This window comes from Geotrypetes seraphini, chromosome 9 (genome assembly GCF_902459505.1).
Source record: "Geotrypetes seraphini chromosome 9, aGeoSer1.1, whole genome shotgun sequence".
Lineage (NCBI taxonomy): Eukaryota > Metazoa > Chordata > Amphibia > Gymnophiona > Dermophiidae > Geotrypetes > Geotrypetes seraphini.
Genome location: NC_047092.1, coordinates 144,110,842 through 144,136,823, shown reverse-complemented (window position 1 = coordinate 144,136,823; position 25,982 = coordinate 144,110,842). Strand labels below are relative to the sequence as shown.

Here is a 25,982-nt window from a genome sequence, read left to right as displayed (position 1 = left end):
AATCGGACATGCTACACTCTGCCTTTGGCTTTTCTCCTTATGGTGTAGCACCACTCTCAAATTTCTTTATCACTTGTGCCTGGGCAAAGCAAGGGATTCTCAGTTGTTTGGGACTGACCTTGGGTTCTTCCCTGATCCCTTGACACATCAGGTATAGTGTTCATGTCTGGTGCCACCACTATACACACCATCATGATGAAACCTCACCAACCTCCAGAGAGTATTCTGAGTCAAATGGTGTGTAAGTGATTGTGTCTGTGACTGTGTTTCTCATTTTGGGTACCAGCGGTATTCTGACCCAGGTCTTCCCTAATACTTCTTGCAGGCAATTCTCTGACCACATGTAGCTCTGGCAGCTGAACCCCCCCCCCCCCCCAAACACACACACACACTCTCTCTCAGCTGGAGGAACTACAATAGCTGTTCAGGTTTGGAGGGGGAAGGGGTAAAATGCGGACCTGACGGACCTCGCGGATCTAAACCCGCACGTCCTTAAAAATCTGAGGTCCGTGCCACTTGTAGTTAGTTTCTGGCTCTGACAGACCTTGATGACAATTTAGCGCTGACGGATCCTAATACTTTTCCCTCCCTGTGCTGAGACAGCTCCGTCAGCGCTAAATTGCCATCGAGGTCTGTCAGAGACAGAAACTAACTACAAGTGGCACGGACCTCAGATTTTTAAGGACGTGCGGTTTTAGATCCTTGAGGTCCGTGTTTTACCCCTTCCCGTTTGGAGGGGCTTGTTGGCAGCTTTTATGCTTCTTATATATTTATATACAGCAGCACTGACTATTAGTGTGGTGGTTTGCCACACCTTCTGAAGTCATCTTCCCCCATGGCTGTAGCTGGGTTCTCATTTGCTAACTGAAAGTGGATCCATTGGCAGTTAACACCTAATAATTGATGCTAAGTGGCACCAGTTAGAAGTTACACAAGCATCTTGGTAGGCACATTCTATAATGTGCGTGTCATTTCTAGTGTGTGAATTTCTAAAGGGGGCATGGACAGGGGAGGAACATGGACAGATCATGGTATTCCTAAAAGCTAGGCACACTGTTGTAGAATATGCCCGATCTGCACAATACTTAGGCACAGACATTTTGGCCTGGTTTTCCTTGGCCTAAGGGGTCCTTTTATCAAGCCGCGCTAGCGGGGTTAGCGCTTCGGACATTTCATCACGCGCTAACCCTCGCAGCCAGCTAAACAACTAACGCCTGCTCAATGCTAGCGCGGCAGGCGGTTTAACACGCGTTAAACCCCTACCGCAGCTTGATAAAAGGACCCCTAAATGTTATGCTGTGAACAGCTGCTACAGTAAATGCAATTCTACAAGTATATATAGTGCAAGACTTTTATGGAATTATGCTAAATGTTGTGCTGATCAGCGCAGATTTTTTTTTTTAATGTGCCATATATAGAATTTGGGCCTTTGTGTATTCCAGTACATTTATTCCCATCTGAATAAGTTGAAATTATCCCCACCCCATTATAAAACCTTAGCATGGTTTTTAGCGCCAGATGTGGCGGTAACAGCTCCGACGCTTATAGAATTGCTATGAGCATTGGAGCTGTTACGGCTGGCAATAAAAACAGTGCTACGGTTTTGTTATTATGAGGGGCCGCTGAAAAGTTCTCAGTACAACCAAGAGAATGATGTGGAGCCAGGAAACGGACAAGTTATTCCATACTTTTCTTGCCACTTATTGTTTCAATGAAATGAAATTAAATGAAAAGTGTCAAAAGTGTGGAATAACTTGTCCGTTTCCTGGCTCCACATCATTCTCTTCTTGGGTTGAGAACTTTTCAGTAGCCAATGGTACAGTGTAAATTGAATATGTGGCTTGGGTAGCCCACCATTCTGCATATTGTAATGTTTTTATGGAAATGAGTGATATTAATTAAAGGGTGAATTCATTTGAAAGGCATTTTGCTTTGCAATGCAATGTACTAGTGCAATGGATATGAATATAAATGGACTCTACATGCTGCCACAGGGCGCTCTCTGCTGGATAATAAATAGAAGAAGGGGTTATCTTCGAAAGCTAATCATAAAATGCATTGAGTTTGTCCAATAAAAAGGTATTACCTTATTTCCTGTATATAAAACCTTGAAAAGTGGACTAACACGGCCACCACACTATTTCACTCAGTATAAATATATAATAACAACCATTAGTTAATGAATACAAGCTGTGTTCTGTTTGGATGAGGAAGGCAGAGTTCAGCGGGAGGTGTTATAATTCAGTTTGGAATTCAAAATTAGTATGAAAAGATAAACTCTCAGAGGGGCATAATCAAAGGAAACGTCTAAGTCTGATTTGGACATAAGGTCCTAGTCGCCCAAAATCGGCAGCGGCAAAATGCCCATTCTTGAAAAGTACATCCCCCAATTTTTTTTTTTTTTTTTCTCGAAAATCGTCTATCTGTACGTCTAGGCGATTGATCATCTAGACTGCCCCTATATCTGTCTTTATACCACATTCATGACCAAAAATTCATCCAAGTCTGAAATGTCCAGAACAAGATCATTTGGATGTGGGAGGGGCCAGCATTGTGATAGACTGACCTCCCAGACAGCATGAGAGCAGTGGAGCACCTTACAGGGCAGTACTGTGAAATTCACAAAAAGGGTAAAACATAAACATCTCACCAGAACTCTCTTATAGGTTATGGTGAGCCCCACAAAACAACCCCAAAACTCACTATACCCACCTGTCTACAACCTCAGTAGCCTTTATGGCTGCAGGTGGCACTTATATGGCAGTACAGTAGGGTGTGGGGGGGGGAGGAGTTTGGTGGGCTCACATTTTCCACCATGAATGTAGTGGTTAGAGTAGCATATGGGCCTGGGTCCTCCTATCTATGGTTCAATAGCCCACCCGCAGACTACTTAAGCCATCTCTATGCAGCTCTACTAGGTATTCCTATGCCAAGTGCTGATGTTCCGGACTGAGGACGAATCAGAGGAGAATCGTATCAGGAGACAGGTATGTATATTTTTATTCTGAACTTTATGGGGGTGCGACGGGGTCAGTGAACATGGGGGGGGGGGGGTCTTTACTTTGTCCCTGCAGTGATTATCTGGCCACTTTGGCTACCTTTTGGGCACTTACACGTCTTTGCATCGTCTAATTCACAACGTATAAGTTCCGTTTAGGCAATCTTGTCAAACCTTCAATTATCCCTGCAGGACGACTAAGTCTAGGTCGGCCAACATCCTGCCCACATCCCACCCTAACCACTCCTCCAAAAATGCCCCTTTCAGCTCTGGGCACACAGCAGGATTCAGAGGCCTAAAAGTCCCTGGATATATCTAAAAAGCCATTTCGATTATCGGCACTTGGACGACCTGCATTTTAGATCGTCCAAGTGCCGACTTGGGCAAGTTTTTAGACATATTTCAGTTTCGATTATGAGCCCCTCAGTGAACTGGATGAAGAGGAAGCCAGGAAAAGCTTGTTTTTCTTTTTTATATAAAGGATAATCCATGCTAGGTGAAAAAAAACAGCTTTATTTTTTCATTCAGTATGATGATGAAAAGATGAATCTGAAGATGAAGAAATGTTCATACAAACACAGTTTGAACTGATTTGCTTTCTATCATTTCTTGAATTGTAGGCTTGCAGTTCATATAGACCTCAATGACATTCTGCATTCTGTGCCTGTATAGATTTAAAAAAATAAAAATAAAAATTGAATAAAGACCTCTGTGTTCTGCCTACTGCTTTCTTCTTATTCTCCTCCACCATCCTGTAAATAAAATGCTCAAATGCTTATTATGCTCAGAAAGTCATCAGGTCTTTAAAAATTCAGAATCAAGTGAACAGCCAAACACCTGGACATAATTAGTCAGTCACACAGGCCCATCCTATATAATAAAACCCTAGCCGCGCATGCACACTCTTACCTGTGTGCTTCCGTGATCTCTGATCTGTGATCAGTAGGTTTTGACAGTGGCTGCCATACAATTCGGAAAGCGCTTTGCAGACAAATTCGCTGGCCTCCCTGCTCTCCCAGACCTCCATCAACGATAAACGGCTGTATAATAATAATAATAATTTATTTCTTATATACCGCTATACCGTGAAGTTCGAAGCGGTTTACAATAAAGATACATTTGACAGTACATGGGATAGAAACGGTTTACAATAAAGATACGTTTAGTCAGTACATGGATGCAAATGGTTTACATTAAAGATTCATTTTGTCAGTACATGGGATACAAGTGGGTTACAGTAAAGATATATTTTGTCAGTACATAGGATGTAAGTGGGTTACAATACAAGTGGTTTACTATCAAGGTGCATTTTGCCAGTGTATGGTGTGGGGGCTGTGGCTGGGAGCCAGTAAGACCGCACATCATCTGGCCGCCACGGACCTACTGATAAAGAGAGGGCACAGCCGGAAACGGAAAAACGGCACTACCGGCCAAAGTTTATTTTAAAGTTTAAAGCCACTGTGGCGGCTCCTCTCATGAGCCGCGCCTGCGTCGGATAAGGCTTCCGACGCAAGCAGCGATTGAGAGAGGAGCCGCCGCGGCTCCTTTAAACTTAAAAAATAAACTTTAACCGGTAGTGCCGTTTTTCCGTTTCCGCCTGTGCCCTCTCTTGATCAGTAGGTCCGTGGGTACAGCGTCTTAACTTAGACACCAGTAATTGCCCTACCAGCACCTAAGTTAAGTCCAAAATGCCATTTTAAAGCAGTCTAAAACAACAGCACCAGAATTGCACCTATGGAGGTGCTTTACCATGCCTAATGCCTTAGGAAGTGGCGTTAGGCGTTGTAAAGTGCCTCCTTAGGTACAATTCACGTAAAATCCTGGGGATTCTGTCAACTGGTTCAACACAGAGGGGCCGCTGTAAGACCCAACCACTTGTAACAAGGAGAAAAGACATCCAGGTTCTGAAGAGCATAATTTGAGGTTACAGGTAGGAAGACTTAGGAGCAATGTTAGGAAATAATTCTTCACAGAGAGGATGGTAGATGCCTAGAATGCCCTCCCGAGGGAAGTGGTGGAGAGGAAAACGGTGATGGAATTCAAAAAATTGTGGGATAAAAACAGAGGATCTCTAATTAGAAAATGAAGGATGTAAAGTAAAAAACTAAGGCCGCTATTGGACAGACCTCAGAGTGGGCTGGCAGAGCTGCAGCGTTTGGTTCCAGCATTTCAGGAGCAGGGAAATAGAAGCGATGAAGTCGCTTTTGTGGTACCGGCCCAGACTGGCCTGGCTCGACTGGGGACATGGGATTAGAAGCTGACTGAGACTGAGGGTAGTGAGAATGACTGGAGTTTATTTTTAAATTTCTTATTGCTTTATTTTTGTTAGGCTTGTTTGATTTTGCTAGTATTTTTCCTTTTATTTTCAAGATTTTTCTTTGGGATTCTTTGATATTGAAGTTTACTTTTCTGTCATGCCTTTTATGCACATGGAGAGGCATAATAAAAACAAACAAACGTCTAAGTCCCCTTTTTGGCCTAAGGTCTTAAATGTTGAAAGTAGAAGCAGGGAAAATGTCCATTATCAAAAAAATGTCCAAAAGGAGGGTTTTTTTTAATAATGGGATGCCTCTACGTTCAGCTGTTTAAACACCCAGACCACCACTACATCTAAACTTACACCATATAATCAACCTACAAAAAGCCTAAGTCCTAAATGCCCAAAACAAGGGCTTTTAGGCGAAGGAGAAGCCAGTCCTTCGCCTAAAAGTTGGATTCTGTCAAAAACAACACCGGTTACAGAATCCCCCCCCCCCTACAACGATCCTGGCAGGTGGGAGCCCAAGCCCTCCTGGCTTGCAGCACCCCAAACTCCCCCGATTATGTTCAGGGCAAGAGGGAGCCCAAGCCCTCTTGCCCCAGCGGCACCCCAAACCCCCGACAGCATCGGGGCAAGAGGGAGCCCAAGCCCTCTTGCCCTGGTGGCACCCTGAACCCCCGACTACGTTTGGGGCAAGAGGGAGCCCAAGCCCTATTGCCTCGTGATCCCCAACCCCCCCTCACCGAGTCCAATGGGGCCAGGAGGGAGCCCAAGCCCTCCTGGCCTGGCGATCTCCAACCCCCCTCCCCTTCACGATCCGGCCAGGAGGGAGCCCAAGCCCTCCTGGCCCGGCGACACCCCCTAACCCTCACCCCCCACTAAAATACAGGCAGGAGGGATCCCAGGCCCTCCTGCCCTCGATGTAACCCCCCCATGACCGAACCCCCAATGGCGCCCCATCGACCTGCGATCCCCCTTCCCCCGTACCTTAAAAATTGTTAGTCGGACGGATGGGTGCCAAGCCCGTCCATCCGACAGGCCAGCCATCTCCAGAATGGCTGGCCTTAGGGCCTGATTGGCCCAGGCGGCTCAAACCCCACCCACAGGCATAGTATGTATAATTACATATTCTACTCTCCCTATACTGATAGTTGGTTATTAATATCTTTTATTGCATCATCTTTAGCTACAGCGTGGAAAGGTCAAGGTCCCATTAAGTTCCTCTGTAAGACTAATTTTGTGGTCGCATATTAAGCTTGTATGCTACATCTCTTACAAGATTTTCCACACTGTTTAACTGATCTCGATAGCTGTAAGTGAACTTACCCAATGCAACATGCAGAAAGTAATGTCCCCTTTACGCCCAATTGGTGATCCTTTTTGTCTATCACTATATGTAAATTTGACTATGGGTCTCATTTTCAAAAAAGAAAAGTCTTCAAAAAGTGGCATAAAGGGACAGATGGACAGTTTATTTTTTTTCACCAGACCTTCCAAATCGTTATTTTTGAAACCAATTTTATAGATGGTTTTTCTATGCTGTTCATCCGCAGTACATCTAAATCTCAAGGGGGTGTGCCCTTATCTTTAAAGATAAATGATCAGGATGAGATCAAACAGCGGACTCGAACAGCCTCCATCATATGTTTTTGCCAACAATGGCTGCATCAGAGATGCTGGTTCAGAAAAAAACCAAAACCATCAATAAACAAATTTAGAAAGGAAGTAAGATGTTTTACATATATTGATTTATTTTTTTTTAATCTTTATTCATTGTTAAAACTCACAATAAGTGTAACATAAAATACAATCATTTTATACTTTAACATCACTTAATATATCATCAAATTCTAACTCTCATCAAATATTCCCCCCCTTATACCCAACAATTATTCATAAGCAAAAGAAATCATGAAAATATTCTCATCCCCTCAACCCACCCTGGATGTGTATGAACAAAAGAGAAAAAATTAATATTTATTCTATGCAGTAATTTCAGTCTTTATAGTATCTTGTTAATGGCTCCCAAATAACCTGAAATTTCTTAAAATTTCTCTGCTGCATGGCAGTTATCCTTTCCATTTTGAATATGTGACACAAAGAGTATACTTTCTTTTTTTATACAGTACTCCCCCGAGATTCGCAGGGGTTCCGTTCCAGGAGCCCCCGCGAATACGGTTTTTCATGGGGGAGCCTTAAGAGGGCAGTGGGAGAGAGCTGCAAGAGAGCAGCCGGAGCGCCGCGAGTGCAGGAAATCACTCGCGGTATGCTCTGACCGCCTCTTCCTTCACTAAGTCGGGCCTTATCCAATCAGGAGCTGCTTTGACATGCAGGGGAAGGAAAGAGGGGGAAGGGAAGAGGCGCACGCGCATGGCAGGGGGGATTCCAGAAGGAGTGGGGAGGGGGGCAGAGAAGAGGATGGGTGCCCGTAGTGGACCATCCTCCGTCCCACTGAACCCACTTATCCTATGCCTCTTGAGGAAATGCCAATGAAAATGAAAATTATACATAAGTTAAGCTAAGAGATTGTGAATTTTGGAAAGGAAATTGTAGGTTTACAATAGGGCAAAGCAGCTTTTGAAAGGTGTGCATTGAAACCACCAATGAAAAATATGTCACTGGCCCTTTAAAAGAGAATTTTGCATGGAGAACATAAAGAAGAATGCTGTCACAACATTTTAATGGCCTTATCAAACGCAGCAGAAGAAGGGGACTTCTTTTTGGCTTTCTCACCCTTCTGCAAATAGAAAAAGTTTTAAAGCTATCAAAATCATTCCAAAAGAAAGGAATGAGAACTGCCTAGCTGTGGCGCTGCTCTGTTTGCAACTGTTGAGTTTGGGAGCTGCCAGAAGTGAAAGGAAGGCATGTATATATTTGGGGAATGGGTGTTAGTGGGCATATCTGTGTGTTCCAAATATTTTTTTGAGCCACAATGAATGTTTTCTTTCTTTACTAAAGAAGCTGCTTTTACTGTAGCTGCTATTTGGGTTCTGTTCATTATCCACCCTCCAGACTAAAAATAATTTGGGTGACTCAGGCCTGTGGTTTATACAGTACATTACAATAAATTCAATTTGGAATTTAAATTTCACTTTTACTGGAAAAGTTCTAGTTCGAGGCCGATGAAAGCACAGAATTAGTAATAATCCCTGCCCACTATGCAAAACTCAAAAGCTCAACTGTGTATCGAACTAGCAATGCAAACTGAGCATATAGCAAAACAAATTATAGAATAATCAAAGCAGCAGGTGAAGGTGCATCAGTGAGTTAGCGTACTCCAAAAGATGAAAAAAATTACCAAGCCTCACACGGAACCATCTCATCTGAATGCACTCCAAAAAAATAAGTTACCACTTATCAAAACATCAGATCAGAAGCTTAGGGCTCCTTTTACGAAGGTACGCTACGGGTTTTACTGCACGCACCGGATTAGCGCGTGCTATAGTACGCGCTAGCCAAAAATCTACCGCCTGCTCAAAAGGAGGCGGTAGCGACTAGCGCACGCGGCATTTTAGCGCGCGCTATTCCGCGCGTTAAGGCCCTACCGCGCCTTTGCAAAAGGAGCCCTTAAGTATCACGTACAGTAAGTTCAATTAGCTTTACTGCATAACATCAAATCCTTCCCTAAATATGAAGTATCTCCCATAATAAGATACATAGGACTGGATTTTGTAAATGGCATCCAAATTTGGGGAGTTCAAGGATCCAAATTTGAGGAGTTCAAGGATCTTTATTAAAGCACTTTTGCACAGCTTGCACCGTTATCACTAAGAAAATTCACGTATCATCTGAAAAATCAGCTTGCAGAGTCACAAGAACAAACCATCCTCTAAGATAAGTGCAATATGTTCAATAATTGCTTTAACAACTTATGATAATTTTGAAAGCACTAGAAGGATGTTAGAGAGATGGCTATATAACATATAAAATAAGGGACATAAAAGTGTCATGAAGGTCTCTCTATGATCTCAGTGTGGCTCGCATGCAAGAGATAAGACTCTGAGCACTTTTCACATATTTAATCAGTTAATTAGAATTATTTATAGATTATTTTAAGAATTCAAGTTTACAGTGAAATATAGAAGCTGGTATTTATTATAATTTTTTAAATCCAAATTTGGGTGCCCAAAAATGAGCACTAAGTACTGTTCTATAAATGGTGCCCAATTAGAATAAAATTTTGCAAAATAGAAAGTTTTCATAGTCTGACAACAGTTTCCAAGCTTATTAAAAATTTGCTATACTGCCTAATCAGACTTGTAAGCGGTGTACATCATTAGAAAGATAAAGATTAAAAATACAAATAATAAAACATGAATTAAAAAGCATAGACGTTACAGGGTGCTTGTTGTACAACGGACAAACTAGGTTGGATGAACGGGTAGAACTACAATCTTATAAAAAAAAGAACAAAAAAAGGGATAAACAGGAGGAAGGGGGAAAAGAAGAAAGGATCATCCGGTTGCCCTTAAAATGCCAGTTATAATCCAAAAGCGTTATTGAACAAGAAAGTTTTTTAATTTGGATTTAAAATGAATTAAGGTTGTTTCTTCTCTTAAATAGCTCAATGTGGAGTTCCAGAGGGAAGGGGCGGTGACTGAAAAGATGTTAGAACGCATGGTGTTGATGTGTTGCAGAGATGGAATAGTGAGGAGATTCTGTGTGACCGAGCGAAGGGATCTAAGCGGAGAATAGGGAATAAGGAGTCTGTTAATGAACTCAGGTTGGTTACTGGAGCAAGTTTTGAATGTTAATAATAGGATCTTGTAGGTAATTCTATGTTCAATTGTAGATAATTCTATGTTCGATTGGATAGGAAATTTGAGAAAACAATGATGCCAACTCAATGACTGTTTAAAGATTTAAGTAAAGATCGCTGTCATCAGGAGCAATACAAAAGATTCACTTTGGACCTAGTATCAGAAGTTCAAATTAAGAGACTCCAAGCAAAATTTTGAAAAGGGCCTCTAGAGAAAGGAAGATTTAACTCTGAAGGTATGGGAGCAGCCACAAGGGGGCTCCTTCTTTTCCTGAAGGTTCCTGAATGGATGTGGTTGCTTGTGTGGAATTTATGCCAGTACTTGGAAGCTTTAAGGTTGTTAGAGTAAGTAAATGTTCTCTGCTATTATTGTTATTTTTAAGTTGGCAAGTTTAATTTCTTAGTAGCAAAAATTTCTTGTATTTCTTAAATCTAGAAGCCCAGAATATTCTGATATCCTTTTGCTTTCATATCACCAAGCTCTCTCTTACAATCTGGAGTCCCTCTTGCAACTTTAACCAGAAAGAATAATACGTGGAATTCCTATTCATAATGATTTTATTTTAGACTCCAATTTTTTTCTTCAACAGGGCATTAGGATCATAGTAAACCACTACTTGCTTTGTTAGTTTTGAATCTCCATATAACTCTCATGTGCTGCTGAGGAAAATTATGAGAAAAACAGTGAATATTCTAAATCTGGTAAATATCCTAAATTTATGTCAGGGAAATGCACTACTATATTACCCCCTCCTCCTTTTACAAAGCCACGCTAGCGGCTGCTGCTGCAGTGATCGCTTCGACGTCCTTAGGGAATTAATGGGCATTGGAGTGTTTGCCATGCAGCAGCCCTAAATTAGGCATATAGATTGGCTAAGTGCACCGATCTAGGTGCCTACCTTTAGACATCTTTTATACCGTAGAATCTATAAACCACCTCCCCAGTTAGGCACAGTTTATAGAATCACATGTAGCACCTGTGTGTGTGACTAACATTTATGTCCAGGCATTTATGCCCAATGAAAACCAGGCCTAAATGCCTGCACTTAAGTTGTGTGCAGATCAGGCATATTCTATAACAGTGTGCTTAACTTTTAGGAATGCCCAAAACCTGCCCATTCTTCTCTCCTGGTCTTGCTCCCTTTTGAGATCCATGCACTAGAATTATGCAGACCACTTTACGGAATATGTCTGGAAAGTTGTGCACATAAGTTCTGATTAGCTTCAGTTGGTGTCAGGTCAAAAGCGCGCCGGGTCAAAGGCGCGCCCAGACAACTGAGCGCAGCACGGGGGTGCGCGCCACACAAAATTACTGTTTTCAGGGCTCCGGGAAGGCGTGGGGGGGAACCCCCCCCTTTACTTAATAGAGATCGCGCCATGTTGTGGGGGGTTTGAAGGGTTGTAACCCCCCACATTTTACTGAAAACTTCACTTTTTCCCTGTTTTTAGGGAAAAAGTTAAGTTTACAGTAAAATGTGGACGGTTACAACTCCCCAAACCCCCCATAACGCCGGTGCGATCTCTATTAAGTAAACTGGGGGGGGGCTCCCCAACAAAACCCCCGTCGGATCCCCTAAAAACTGTAATTTTCTTCGGCGCGCGCCTTTGTCTTTCGCAGGGTTGTCTATGAACCGCATCAGTTACTGCTAAGAATTGCTTGTTAATTGGCAATTATCAGTGTTGATTGGTTTGTTAACCAATTAAGTAGTGTCCAGAAATCTGCAATGCACTCAGGTTTGTGCATGCAATTTTGGCGCAGTGTATAGAATCAGAGGTAGCGGGGCATGTACCGAGCAAAAAATAAATTAAAATAGGAGCAATTTCTGATGCCTACCTTTCACGAGAATTGCATCTACGGAAAGTGCTTTATGATGCCTAACACCACTTCTGGCATTAGCCATGCCTACAGTGCCGTTAGGCATCGTACAGCCCGATGCAGGTATCATTTTTTAAAGCGCCGATAGGTGCATACATTTTTTTTGTTTTAAAATGCTTTTAATTGTTTTAAAAGGCATTTTCAACTTAAGTAAGGTGCTGGCAGGGTGCCTACTGCCACCTGACTTAAAGCGCCATTTATAGAATATGGGCCTTACTACCTTGAAAATAGATGTCGGTAAGTGCTTACATGCTAATGGGAAATTGGCTTATTTTACTGCTGTGCAAAAAGTGGCGGCACGTGACAAAGACCTGTGTCGACGATAGTGCCGGCTACTTTTCAGCATAGCTTAGGGCTCCTTTTACTAAGGTGCGCTAGCGGTTTTAGCGCGCGCTAACCCCATGAAAAATACTAACGCAAGCTCTATGGAGACATTAGCGTGTAACACATGCGGCAATGTAGCGTGCGCTAAGTGCATACTAAAACCGCTAGTGCACCTTCGTAAAAGGAGCCCTTAGTAAAAAGGCCCCTTTGAGCAAGGGTAGGGAACTCCGGTCCTCGAGAACCGTATTCCAGTCGGGTTTTCATGATTTCCCCAGTGAATATGCATTGAAAGCAGCGCATGCAAATAGATCTCATGCATATTCATTGGGGAAATCCTGAAAACCCGACTGGAATACGGCTCTTGAGGACCGGAGTTCCCTATCTCTGCCTTTGAGCATTCACAATGACTGCAAAATTCTGACATTATTTTACTATGTTTTAGCTTGAACATGTTTAATAAGCAAAAATCACTAGTTAGTAATGATAAAATGTTAACATCAACATAGCTTAAGGCAGGGGTCTCAAAGTCCCTCCTTGAGGGCCGCAATCCAGTTGAGTTTTCAGGATTTCCCCAATGAATAAGCATTGAAAGCAGTGCATGCAAATAGATCTCGTGCATATTCATTGGGGAAATCCTGAAAACCCAACTGGATTGCGGCCCTCAAGGAGGGACTTTGAGACCCCTGGCTTAAGATAACTAACGGCCTCTTTTACTTAGGCGTGCTAACGGCCCCGAAGCCCATAGAGATTTAAAGGACTTCGAGGCTGTTGCCGCACGGCAGCCGCTAGCGCGGCTTTGTAAAAGAGGCCGTAAATGTTTTTAATAGTAATACGCAAGTATAACTAAATAAGTCCATACAATTTCTCATTGACATTCAAAAGGTTTTCTGAGAAAACAGTAAAAAAAAAAAAAGCTTTTGATTTTGCTAGACATATCATTGTTCAGACTTTCTAAACCACATCCAAATTGTGCCCCTAGGAAATATCTGTGTCACATCCATCTATACCTGCAAATAGTGCCTCCCCTCACCTAAAGTATTGCCATTAACACATAAATACAGTCTATGGGGCTCATAATCGAAAGAGAAAAACGTCCAAAAACCGGCCTAAGTCGGCACTTGGACGAACATTTCTCAAAAACGTCCAAGTGCCGATAATAAAAACGGGTTTTGGACGTATTTCTAAATGACCTAGGCCTTCATAGTGCCGCTGAATGACCAAAGCTAAATGGGGCGTTTCGGGAGGTGTGTCGAGGGCGGGAGTTAGGCGGGACATGGGCCGGCTTAGACTTAGTCGTACAGCATTTATAACCGAAAGTTTTACAACAGAGTCTAGACAGAACTTGGACGTTGTGACTTAGACCATGTAAAACATGGTCTAAGTCACAAAAAACCACCTAAAGTCACCACATAAGCACTGCAAACACATGAAACAGACCCCCACACACTACCCCAGTGATCACCAACCCCCCCACCCCATAAAAATTTATAAGAACATAAGCATTGCCTCTGCCAGGTCAGACCAGGGGTCCATCGTGCCCAGCAGTCCGCTCCTCCGGCGGCCCCCCAGGTCTATGACCTGTAAGTGATCCTTTACCTAAATCGTGTATTCCCTATTCGTTTAGTGTCCTGTATAGTTACCCTCTATCATAACTTTAAAATTCAGCCTCCAGAACATCATCACCTGGCCGTCTTGGGGTGGGTTAGGGACTCATGGAGAGGAGGACTCATGCTCATAAGCCCCTGTAATCACTGTATTGATACTTAAACATGTGCACTCCCCTATACACCCCCAAAACCCTTTTATACTGGCATATAAGTGGCTCATGCAGCCATAAATGCTACTGAGGTGGTAGATAAGTGGGTCTAGGGGATTCTGGAGGTGGTTTGGGGGCTCACTGTAACCTATAAGGGAGCTGTAGGGAGGAGAAGACATGGCACCCTTTTTGTGAAGTTCACAAGCAGTGCCCTGTAAGGTACCCCACTATTTAGGTGGCATGTTTGGGTATGCAGTCCATCACTTTGCAGACCCCTCCCACATCCAACAGGACTTGTTTTAGGCGTTTTGGACTTGGACGGAAAGTTGGACGGAAATGTGGTATAAAGATAGACGATTTAGTGGCTTGGACAATCAGATCGGCAGGACGTATAATTAGATGATTTTCGAAACGAAAAAAAAGTTGGACGTATCTTTCAAAAATGTGTCTTAAGCTGTTTTTTACTTTGGACGACTTGCGAGATGGACGTAAACGGACTTAGACGTCCCTTTCAATTATGCCCCTCCACATGTACAAATGCTGCTATTTCCACATGTACAGTACATGCTTCTAGAATGACCTGCACTGTATGTTTATATATGTGCATGAGCGAGATTTTTTGTTTTGTAATTATTTTGAGGAATTATGGGCACTGGATAATTTTGTGCCTGGTAGAAAAAAAATCCATAATCAGACCTTGCCTCCACATCTGAAACAACCCTTCCTAAGTCAGTGTTAAATTCTGCATTCTTTCCTACTTTAAAGGCTGAAAATGCAATGTCTACACCATGTCTCAGAGAAATGATGTTGTGAAAAAAATCCACATGAAATTGGACAGACATCTTTGCCTTCACATAATAATTGTAGGATTAGATTTCTTGTTGGACTGCTTTTGTATTTGAGGAGCTCTTTTTATTGTAAAATAAAAGGAATATTTGCTGAACTAAAAATATAAACAAGTAATAAGGAACAGAAAGGAGTAAATACTATATAATTATAAAGAAAAGTATGCTGTGTTTGATTTTATGTATTTTGCAAATAAGCCAGTTTGTTTTAGGTAGGCACTTTGGACTAGGTAAGTTGTGTACCTACCTTTCAATTAAGTCCAATTAATACCAATTATGAGTCGTTAATTGTCAATTATCAGCGCTGATTAAGCCTATTAATCAATTAAGTTAGGCTTCCTACATTGGCTAGGTAGGCATTTGTCACTCAATGTTTGCGTCATACCCCACAGTGAAGAAGTGGTGTGCAAACTTTCAGCATGGAGATTTTGAGATCGAAGATGCAACAAGGTCTGGGAGGCCTCAAACAGTGTAAACTCCTGAAATTGATGACCACGTGTATGACTTGATTTTGTCAGATCGACGAATATCGGCTCAAACAATTACTGAGACACTATAGATATCCAGGGAATGTGTTGGGTATATAATCCACAAGTTGCTGAGTATACAGAAGCTGTCATCCAAGTGGGTGCTCAAATGTTTGAATGCTGATGAGAAAGTGTTGAGTGGACACTTCCAAGTGAGCCAGTGCCAACTTTTTGAAATGATTGGTTACTGTTCATGAAACATGATTATACCACTGTGATCATGAGACAAAACAAGAGTCCATGCAATGGCGGCACTGAGGTTCTCCAAGGACAAGGAAATTCAAGACCCAAAAGTCAGCAGAAAAAGTCATGGTCATGGGGGGGGCTGCCGGGGGAGCGGACTGCTGGGCACGATGGACCCCTGGTCTGACCCTGCAAAGGCAACGCTTATGTTCTTATAAATTTTTATGGGGGTGGGGGGGGGTTGGTGATCACTGGGGTAGTGTGTGGGGGTCTGTTTTCGGATCAGGAAGGTGTTGTAATGACTGACTATTTTCCAAGGGACCAAACAGTTAATGCAGAACACTACTGTAACTTGCTGTGCCAATTAAAGGAGGCATTGAAAGAAAAAGGAGAGGGAAGGTGCAGAAAGGAGTTCTCTTTTTCCAAGAAAATGTACCTGGCAAAACGATGGATGTTTTGATGCAGTTGGAGTTTCAGTGCATAGACCATCTATTCTACTCACCAGGTCTTGCTCCATCTGACTATTTTCTGTTTCCAAACATTAAAAAGAGCACCAATTTTCAAGTGATTTGGAGGTGATTGCATCAGCAGAGCAGTATTTCAGTGACCATACATCAGAGTACTTTTGGAAGGGTTACGGAAACTTTAGACATGATGTGCCAAGTGTGTTGAACTTAGGAGTGACTAGGTGGACTATCTTGTAAGCTTCATTGCTCCATGTCTTTTCAGCACCCCTTCAAACAGTGTGTATGTATATAATATATCTATGTATATGTATATACAGTACATATACACAAAGACATATGAATAACATTCATGCCATATACTGTACACGCCCATAACACAGATGCAGAAATACATTCTTTCTTAGAGAGTGTGCGCGTGTATGTGACATATATGTTATTCACATTTTCAGTTCTATTGTATATATATATGTATGTTATTCACATTTTCAGCTGTACTGTATATATGTGTTAAAAAATTTTTGAAGCAAACATCACACAGTAGACTTTTACATTACATTACATTACATTAGTGATTTCTATTCCGCTTGTGCCTTGCGGTTCTAAGCGGATTACAAGTTAGAAGACTGGACATTTCCAGTATCATTGTAGTACATGTAAACAAGAATGCGTCAAGTTACAATTGTTATTCTGGACTTTTCCAGGAGAAATTGATAGCAGATAGTGATAGGTTATTTAGACGAATAGAGATAATATTGTCCGGATTCTGTTGTTTAGACGAATAGAGATAATACTGTCCGGATTCAAGGTGTTGCTGGTGGTGGTGGTAGGGTGGTCATGAGAGCATTTTCTAATATTTTTGTGAGGTTATGATGATGGGAGGTGTTTTTTGAAGAGATGAGTTTTGATTTCTTTTCGGAATACTTTAGTGTCTATTGATTTGGTCAGTAGATTGGTGATGGTAGTATCGATCTTTGCTGCCTGTGTCGCTAAAAGGCTGTCATATAGTTTTTTTCGTCGTGTTCCTTTGAGAGGGGGGTGAGTGAATAGGCTCTGAGTTCTCCTTAATCTGTGTGAGAGGTTACGGTGTATTCTGTTGTTTAGGTATATAGAGCATTAGCTAATTACCCGGTGTTGCCCAGATATTTATTTATCCTAATCTTCCGATAGACTTGTATTCAGTGATTATGCCACCACAGCTGTACTTCCTTATATACTGTTAACTGACTGTGTGACATCATTCCTCAAGCTTCACACAATTGGTCAAAGCAGCTCCATCTCTCTCTCTCTCTCTCTCTCTCTCTATATATATATATAAAATCGGAAATATCTGTTTTTGTGACCTCCTTTCCACCCTCACAGTATTTTTCCCCAGATAGTAAGTCATACGTATACCAAGTTTATTTGAAATCTCTCCATGCGTTTCAGAGTTATGCTGGAAAATCATGTCAGCGAGGCCGAAAACTACAGGGTAGACAGTAATATCTGTCGTTTTTGAGAATTTTTACATGCCACCCCCTTCCCACCCAAACAGTATTTTTCCTTAGATAATAAGTGATATGTATACCAAGTTTGGTTGAAATCTCTCCATGCGTTATGCTGGAACATACATACATACATACACACACACACACAAACATCCAATTTTAAACCAAGAGATTGGACTATATCATGCATTTCAGGCACTGTAAAATGCAATACAGCAATGTAAAAATTAGGACTCCAATAGCAAATCAGAAAAGGTGAGCCTTAAAATGAGATATGAAAAACAAGAGAGAGCTGGCGAGTCAATGAGACATTTCCAGCTTATTACAAGCAGAGGGAATAACAGCATTTACAGATCTACTCCTTTGGATTAGAAAAAGACTAGAATTGGAAGATGGGAGGAAATGCATTAATTATTAAACAGAATGAAGACCAGAAAAGTAAGTTGGATATGCAAGAAGAACTATGAAAATGTCCTGATGGAAAAGTCCAAGAGCTAGTCTCGATAGGCACTGATAATGTGGGGCTGGAAGGCCCACGTTGGTTACCCATCGGGATTGACTCATGGGAAGGACATCTGATTGTAAAAAAGAGGGTTTCCGCTGCGGCATTTTAAAATGATTGGCTGTGGTGGGAACCAGGGGAGGGAGGTTATTAAAGCATGAGGCCACCGAGGCACAAGGCTTTTCCAGTCCTTGGTGGCGGCTTTCCCACCCTCCCTCACTTGGATGGGGAGCAGGTTCCTGGTGATGGGAGCTTGGGGATGTCGCAGTGGTGGTTGTCTCGAACTACCAAACCTTGGGGCTCATCGGAAGATGAGCGGCTGGAGAGCAGCAAATTCGAAAGTGGGTGCCAGGTGGGCTGGTGATCCGTTCGAAGGGGCAGGCAGACACCTTCCCCCCCCCCAGACCCTTGTTGGCGGGGGCGGGTCACGGAGCTTAAAAGCTGCTTATTGGGTACTGTTTACGGTAGCTCGAGTGTTATGCTTAATGCAATGTTATTATGTTTTTGTTCCAAAAAACAGGGCTGCAGCCTGATTTACCATCAAAAAAATAGCATTGTGATGTTAATTGTGTTTACTTATGGTGAAGAATTATATTTGATAGGTTGAGTTGAAGTGATAAGGGTAAGAAAATAAAGGGGGGCAGGGGTGGAGGTGAGTAACTGGGCTTTTCCAGGTCCAGATATTATTATTCTCTGCCTGTAAAGACATCCCCTGATGCATCTGGCTCCTGTTGCTCAGGTAAGTCAGAAAGCTGGTGAAGTAAACTGGGAGAGGAGATATCCCTACGTGGGTACTAGTGTTAGGAAAGTAATAGAAGCCTTTCAGAAATACAAACCAAGAGGGCAGACTTGCAAGCTAAGCTAACCAGGACAGCTATGAAGTGCTCCAGTACTTGCATCAGTTCAGTTCTGCAGTCTTATCTACAAACTATCCTTCAGTTCACACCTTTCCACACTCCTCAGTTACACCTTAAAACTACTTCAAGAGGGACCAGACTCAAACTGTGTAATATTCATATGATTTTAAGATAGTGGTTTGTTGTTAAATATTACTTTCCAGGGCTTCAGCCCCAAACCCCTACTAGTTTTCAATAACCTATAATTGGAATCCTTTGTCCACTAAAATTTATGGTTTTATGACTGGTTTTGGAGAGGGTGGCCGTTACCTGGGAAACTTCAGAATCTGGCATCTCTCTAAAGTTTTTAAAGGAAATATATTTTACAACATAGGCTAAATACATACAATATTTTTAGAAAATGCAGAATAATCTCTGCTTTCTCATAAGGGGACTGAGTTACATTTTGAGTTTGTACTACAGGAATGAGTGGTGAAATCACGATAGCTGTAGGCAAAATGTAAATTAACCAATTCAAAGCATGTTTGAGAAAGGACCAGTAAAGTTTACCATTATATTGTGGATCTGCATTCCTGCTTATATAGACCTTCTCATGTTCAATTGTAGAAAATTATTCATCAAATAAACTGCTAAAGTTAATTTTTATAGAACAACTGATGCTGGGGAGGTTTGAGTGTGTATTTAAAAAATACCCAAAACCAGTTCATATCATTTATGCAACTTGATATTCCTTAGAGAATGATATTAATAATACTATTAAAAGATGGTATCTATTTTAAATGCTAACCTTTTAGGCATAGAGTTATGATTTTCTGGTGGTTTAGCTGTTTTCCTCTGTCTAATGGAATTAGCTTTTCTCTGTCAATGCTCCAAGTGTGTGTTGTAAGGGTCCTTTAATGCAGGCGCATGCTTGGTATGGAGATATCAACATTTATTTATGAAATATTCTAACTGCATGTATAGAAGAAACATTTTCAGACACTGGTCTTCATCACACAGGGCATGCAAAGGGAAAAGGTAGAAAAGGTCTTGCAAAGTGATATGCAAAGTCACTGCAAAAGTCTAAACGGAGAACACATTTTCAAATAACAGAAAGTGGATAGCAAATTATAAAACTGGCCTACGTAGGAGGGGGTGCTGAAAAGTTCTCAGCCTAACCAACTTTCTAAATTCTGAGCCTTATTTTGCCAGTGTAGCTGGAAAAAAAAAAACACGTTATGTCGTTAAATGCCAATCTGCAAAAACCAATTTCTAACATGGTTTCAGATCATTGATGGAACCATATCCACATCATTCTCTTCTTGGTTGGGCTGAGAACTTTTCAGGACCCCCCTCTATTAACCACTAAGGGGTCCTTTTACAAAGGCGCGGTAGCGGTTTAACGCACGGAATACCCGTGCGTTAAACCGCCTGCCGCGCTAGTACCTAACGCCTCCATTGACGAGGCGTGAGGATTTTAGGCTGCCGCGGGGGTTAGCGCATGATGAAACGTCCGTAGCGCGCCTTGATAAAAGGAGCCCTAAGAAACCGGGAGGGTTTTGTGTTTTCAAACTGTTATGGTAGTTCTGTTATAATGTTATTTTTTTTTCTCTTAAGTTAGGTTCAGGGTTGCAGAGCTCCATGAGCGCTGAAAAATTGCTTGTCAACAATATTAAACAAGGTATGAAGTCTATATTTGTGATTTCAATAAAGAGAGAGAGAGAAAGAAATTGGCATAGAATGAGCGGAACCATTTTAGTCGTGTTGCATACTTAGAAATATTTAAATTCGGGAGTTTCATCGTGTTCTTTTATGCTTGTGAGTTTGTGGCTTTTTATCAGGAAGAGCCAGATTTTCTACAGTCTGAACGGCATGGTGTGCATGGAACATTTAAGACTTACAATTTTCCAAGGCTAATATTTCTAGTTTTATTTGGAAATTGTTGCCACTTAATACCGTATATCGCGAGGCAGGGGAATAAAAAGAAGTTCGGCAGAATACATGCTAGATTCCCTAGAATGCGCAGGGTGGCTGTCTCTGTCGATGTTCCACTGGTGTTTTATCAGTGTATTAAAATGCAGCCGCCAAGATTTCTTAAAACAGAAAGGTAACTGAAAGTGGAATGATACCCCCCTCCCTTTTTTAAATTAAATTTGGTTCACGTCATTTCAGTACAGTTCATGGGTAAGAAAGCAGAAGTTTGATAAAACAGTTGAAAAATTATTAAAACACTCCTGTAATGACGTCACTTGAGAAGTCATGGAGAAATCCAGAGATACCACCTTTTAGGAAATACATATATTGCACAGCTTGGCCCTCTGTTTTTGGGCGCTGCCACAATAACACTACCGCTCTTTTGTTTTAATACTACTCTAATCTAATCTGGGATTTATGAGTCACCTATGCCTACAAAGGTTCAAGGCTACTTACAGTACAGTTATGGAGAACTGTTTAGTACAATGCAAGGATGCTTAGAGATTCATTACAGTACATCCCCGTTTTCGATTCTTATAGCTATTTCTAACTGAGATGCACAAGTAATCTTAGGGTCAGTACAGGGAAAAACGACAGCGAAAGAATGAGAATCTTTTTCGCTTAGAAACTTGTTCTAACGTTATGTCAAGACCTACCTCCAAAGGGGTTCTGTTTCGAATGAAATATTTTATTTATTTAATTTTTCTATACCGTACTTCCAGGGGAGCTTAGAACGGTTTGCATGCATTTATTCAGGTACTCAAGCAGTTTTCCCTCTCTGTCCCGGCGGGCTCTCAATCTATCTAACGTACCTGGGGCAATGGGGGGGATTAAGTGACATGCCCAGGGTCACAAGGAGCAGCGTGGGCTTGAACCCACAACCTCAGGGCGCTGAGGCTGTAGCTTTAACCACCGCACCACACTCTCCCCCATCCAGCAAGACTGAAAAGCAAATCTAACATACAAGTATTAGCGGTCAGCATATGTAGTAAGTAGATTTAGCAAACTTGCATACAATGGCGGTATTAATTGCATCGATGTCAGATAAACTCTTATCTATATAATTCAGATAATTATTTTTATGGTTTGCTATTTCCCCCAGAAGCAACAAATTAGCTGTTGGACAGATAAGGACCTTTTGGCCCACCCACTCTGACCAAATGCCCCTGCTTACTCAAGACTCCATCATTTCTCTCTCCTATCGTTAAAACAGCTGAAAACGACTGCAATTCTAAGCATGTTCGAATTCCTCAAGCTTCAGTAAAAAAAAAAAAAAAAGGTGCCTCTCTTTCATCCCATTTCATATTATAACCCTTTTTTTCTTTGAAGTTCTTTCATACTTCTCCCTCTCCTTCCTTCCACCTTCTTTCTCTATTTTTAACATTCAGGAAATAGTTTAATGTATAATTATTGTTAAGTTTGGTTTTAGTATAGTAACTGAAAAAAAAAAAAATTGCAACAAATGAATACCTGGGTGGACAGAGTGGTGGTGGACTAAGCCGAAGATCAACGTTGCAGGGACCGAACACTGAAGTGGTCCAGTACCGAGTGATGTCAATGCCTGAATTCCAGAGAAGATGCATTGTTGTAGTGGATGTAAACCACCGCGTTAGCATTTAGCGCGCGCTAAATCGGCTAGTTGTAATGTTTTTTTTTGTGAATACATTATCCAGTTCCATCTGGTGTAGGAGTATTGGAGGACTTAGAGAAAATTTGCTTAGTATGCAGAATGGCAGGACCTATGTGGTATTGTCCCAAAGAATACTTCCTTTCTGTCCGTGTTGACGCTTACTTTAAATAAGCATGTACTTTTTGGTCCAAAACAGACCTTAGGGAACGAACTACGCGGGTTTGTATTTTGGCAATAGCATTCTCTGAAAGTTCGGCTTTGTTAGACTGCAAAGCCTCCTGTCAAAAAATGTTTGCTTGCACTGTTGCTACCCTACGTTTAAGGAGATGGGAAGAAATGGTGGTTTGTATACAGTAAAGAATCAACTTTCCAAGTGGGTTTCCCTTCCAGTTAAAGGTGAATTCGAGAAGCCCTTGAATAGAAGTGATCATTCTATGCATCTGCGATAATTCATTAAGACAGATCGATTGCATAATTTTATTGACAAATTGAACCAAAGCCACGTTTTTATGTCTGTAATTGAAGGAAAAAAAAAAAAAAAGTAGTAACAATGAAATGTGTGGCGGGGGACAAAGATATGCCAGCACAAGCTTCAAAGGTTAGTATAATGACTTCTCAACCTTTATTTGCGTGCCTATTAATGAACTATCCATCACTCAGATATGCATCTTCATCCTTTAAACTGATATTCTGGGAATCAATTAGATATGCAGATTGCATTTCATAAATAGCTAAATGTTAATCTTTTAGACCTTTAGCAGTTTCCCCCCAGCAAATAGTATTGTGTTTCGGTGAAAAAAAAAAAATCTTGGAAGACAATTAATCTTGGGGCTACTCGTCTCTAAGTATTGGCCAGTGTTGACCTGAAATCGTCTAGAGATTAGGGGTGCTTCTGTCACATTTATACTTTAGTAGACAGGAAGGAGCGGGAGCAGTGACGGTGTGGTGTCAACTCAGAGATACCACAGAGGTAATCTTTAGACGTTTGATATTTCATTGCCGGCCGACGTTTTATTCTATAAAGTTTGAAGGAGTTATTTTGCAGTTTTGGCTAGCTTCTATGCTAGGTCTCTAGGGACTGGTCGATAAGAGCCGACAGTTCTTTTGGTTATCATAACGGCATGTTTCTAATTAGTTTTCTGTCTTTCTTTTTTTTTTTTTTACTTGCTGGGTTGCAAATATATTTTTCTTGAGGTTTTGGAAACTACCATTATGTTTCAGTTATGCCTGAACAATGAAAGAGAGAGACTATGTGTATGTTTAAAAATATCATACTACTATCAATCAGTTTTATAGAATTTTATTCTAAGTAGCTTTAAGATTGGTTTTAGGGCATGCTATTTTTTTTTTTTCAAAATCCTGAAATATGTAGATAAAAGACTCTGCCCTCCTGATACTTGTTTGTCTACTTATAAACTGCTGCAGTTCAGATCTCCATTGCCATTTAATTCTGTACAATAGAAAAGTAGTTTTTTTTGTTTTTGTTTGTTTGTTTCTCTGCACGCTTAGTTGTTTTTTGTTTTTTTTTCCTTAACGCTTTATTTCCTTCTTCCTAAATTAGATTTAGCCTCACCATATGGTAACATCCAGAGTTGACCAATGTGGATTTTTAAAACAAGTTGTCAAGTTAATACTACAGTATAAAGTCATATTGTATAATGTACCGAGTAGGGACTGTCTCCTTTGTGACTCTGTACAGCGCTGCGTACATCTGGTAGCGCTCTATAAATAATTAATAGTAGTAGTAGTAAGTGTGTCAAACCATATAACACTTAGGGCTCCTTTTACGAAGCTGCGTTAGGGCATTAACGTATGGAATAGCGTGCGCTACATTGCCACACGTGCTAGCCGCTAACGCCAGCATTGAGCTGGCGTTAATTCTAGCCGTGTAGCATGCGGTTTAGCACGCGGTAATATCCTGCATGCACTAAAAACACTAGTGTACCTTAGTAAAAGGAGCCCTTAGAAGGCTGCCTCTGTCTTTCTAGAAATACTGGTTGTTTATATATATATATTTTTTTTTTTTCAATTAGCTTTTAGAAGCGCTTACTTCACAAGCTGTTTAATAAGTCTTGCTAATCATCAAAGAACACCTTTCCCTACAAATAAATAGCATTATTTAGTCACAGGGGGAAGATTTTTAAAGAGTGTTTTAGAATCTCAAGTCCAATATCAAAAGTGTTTCCACTTTGCACAAGTTGTAAACACAAAGGTTGCTTACTTTGCATGCTTAAAGACCGTTGTTACCTAAAATTAATTTTCTGTCTTTCCTAAGTAAAAGCAACAACACTTGGGTCGCTATAAGAAATCGGTTTCACTTTAAATACACTTACCTTAGTAAAACTTCCTTGTTTTTTTGAATTTATTTGCAAAGAGGTTTCTCGTCCTGCAAGTAAAAAAAAATAAATCGTGTTTTAATTACATTAAATAACGTGCATTATTGTTAATGCTAGCAAGAATAGCATTATTAGTAGCAACATTAATAACAATATAGTTATAATAACCAACGCACCCTCCTAGGCGTTTTGTGGATTTAATATCGCAGTGATAATGTTACTTTTCATGATAAGAACAGATGTTTGTGCCCCTTGGAAAAAGAAAGGTGCGGGGAGCAAAAATACAACTGCGTTTCACATTTTTAACTTCCCATTTTACTTACCATGGTGGAAAGCGCTACGGACGTTTGCTTCATATAGTTGTATTTCATATTAAGTGAAATCTGTCCCGAATTATCCCTCGATTCTATTCTATCTTCATGAGCCACACCTGGACATTAGGGATGTCGCAAAGCGATATTATAAAGTGACATTAGAGGTAAGCTTTAAAAACAACAACAACAATATGTGAAGGACTCGGTAAACAGCATAATTGATTTTCTGATACAGCAAGAAATAATATTTTGTTTATCATTTATGAATGACTGCCCGTGTTCATAATAGCTCTTCATTTCACTCTACATTTGATCTGGCATAGATTTAATACAGAGTGCTTACTAATCCAATTAAAAGAGCACCTGGACTGGAAGAGCCCTGTAATTAGCAGTGGCATATTAGCTAGGCCTACTGGAAACCATGAAATCCCCTCTGATGAGCTGAATGGCTATAATATGGGGACTGGGCATTCTTGCTTAATCATTTGCTTGGGATTTTAACAGTTCCTCCGCGGGAGAAGCAAGTGATTATCAGACCTTCTGTGAAATTAATATCTTTGAAAAGATAGGTTTATAATTTTCTCATGTAATGATAGAATGGCAATAATAAAAATATGTGGCGTTACAAAGTGCATTATGAAAAAAACAATCCCCCCAACCCTTGAGAAATATTTACACAACCACCTTTCAGGGGTAGCTACACTTCAAAAGTGAATACGCCTTTATCGGACCTTTATGAATGCTGAAAGGAGACTTAGAAAATTACTGTTTGGAAAAAAAATTATATGTGTGTGTTTGTATTTTCAAGCTTGCAATTTTCTGTCCCACATAATGTAAATCATAGTTTAAAACCACAATAAGTTTTTAAGACAAACAAAAAATTCAACACAAGTTACAAGTACAGTAATAAT

The 25,982-nt window shown here is 40.9% G+C and overlaps 1 long non-coding RNA gene across 1 annotated transcript; it reads right to left on the bottom strand.

Annotated features, from left to right (window-relative positions):
- Positions 1-3,914: 3,914 nt before the first annotated feature.
- Positions 3,915-25,213, bottom strand: LOC117366696. Its single transcript, XR_004540635.1, has 3 exons — positions 25,081-25,213; positions 24,755-24,807; positions 3,915-4,038 (listed from the first exon to the last, which is right to left on the bottom strand). It is a non-coding gene; the product is annotated as an uncharacterized LOC117366696 (long non-coding RNA).
- Positions 25,214-25,982: the final 769 nt, after the last annotated feature.